Raw genomic sequence first — 1,697 nt, forward strand, 5'->3', positions numbered from 1 at the left:
ACTGTTGCCTCTCCCTCAGTAAAGTGGACTTGCGTGTTTACCTTGTCTCCGCGGTAGTTCTTCTGCCGTGCGCCCTCCAGTCCTGAGAGCCCCCGACAAGGGCCTGGCCTCCCTTGTCCCCAGTTCGTCGCCTGCTTCTCCGGGCGACCCCTTCGTCGCCGGCTTCGCCGGGCGACCCCGTCAGCCGAACCGCGCAACCCCTTGTGAGACCGATCCCTCGTCTGCTGCCGGACCGACCCCTCGTCCCAGGTGGGACCGACCCCTCGTCCCAAGCGGGACCGACCCCTCGTCCAGAGCTGGACCGACCCCTCGTCCGCAGCCAGACCCCACCTCTACCGACCGAGCAAGCCGCCGCAGCTGGCGCCCAACGTGGGGCAAGGCAACCCCACCACAGCCCAACGTGGGGCGCCAACTGCGGCGGCTTGCTCAGTCGGTGGCGGTGGGGGTGCTCTGCCCCACGTTGGGCGCCAGCTGCGGCGGCTTGCTCGGTCGGTAGAGGTGGGGTCTGGCTGCGGACGAGGGGTCGGTCCAGCTCTGGACGAGGGGTCGGTCCCGCTTGGGACGAGGGGTCGGTCCCACCTGGGACGAGGGGTCGGTCCGGCAGCAGACGAGGGATCGGTCTCACAAGGGGTTGCGCGGTTCGGCTGACGGGGTCGCCCGGCGAAGCCGGCGACGAAGGGGTCGCCCGGAGAAGCAGGCGACGAACTGGGGACAAGGGAGGCCAGGCCCTTGTCGGGGGCTCTCAGGACTGGAGGGCGCACGGCAGAAGAACTACCGCGGAGACAAGGTAAACACGCAAGTCCACTTTACTGAGGGAGAGGCAACAGTTTTATAGGGGCTGGGGAAGGCTGATTGGTCGAAGCCACGCCCTGTTCTGATTGGTTGCCGGCAAAAGGTCAGTGGGCGGTACTGGACGGGGGAGGGGTGTTGGTTAGGGATTGGCTGTCGCTGTTGCTGGGGGAAGGGGCAGGGTTTAGGGATTGGTGGCTGCTGTTGCTGGGGTGGAGGGCAGACTTGAGTTTCCCGCCCACGCCTGGCTGTTGCTGCTGTCGGGGGAGGGGAAAAGGGCGGGCTGGATTTTTCCGCCTACGCCTGGCTGTTGCTGCTGTTGGGGGAGGGGAAAAGGGCGGGCTGGATTTTTCCGCCCACACCTGGCTGTTGCTGCTGTCGGGGGAGGGGAAAAGGGCAGACTGGAATTTTCCGCCCTGCGCCTGCGCAGGGAGAAAGAAGGCATTGTGTGGCGCCATCCGGGAGGAGGGGCGGCCGCGGAAGCATGGCTGCCGAGAAGGGGAGACCCGAGGGCACTCTGCGCCCATGCCGAGCTTCCTTCAGGGGTGGCGGTGAGTTCGACCAGCCACCCTATTATGGGGGCAGCGGCTTGGCCTACCGCGGCCGCTCCCCCGCCAGGCCAGCAAACCACGCTTCAGCCCGAGGGGTGACCGCATAACATAACCTCAAAATTTCTTTTACCCCCCCAATAACACAAGATGGCTGTGTTCCTCCACAGGTCACACCCCGTGTCTTAATGTCGGCACCCTCAACTGCGGCTGGGGCGGCTTGCACCCCGACGCTGACGGGGGGGTTTGGAGGGGTCAGCTGGCTGCAAAGGCGTCTGAGGCTGCGGCAGACAGCCTCAGAGGGGCTCTCAGGCGTGGAGGACGCGCGGCGAGGGGAGAAAGAATGCCGCGGAGACCAGG

The sequence above is a fragment of the Dasypus novemcinctus genome, chromosome 10 (assembly GCF_030445035.2).
Source record: "Dasypus novemcinctus isolate mDasNov1 chromosome 10, mDasNov1.1.hap2, whole genome shotgun sequence".
In the NCBI taxonomy this organism is placed as follows: Eukaryota; Metazoa; Chordata; class Mammalia; order Cingulata; family Dasypodidae; genus Dasypus; species Dasypus novemcinctus.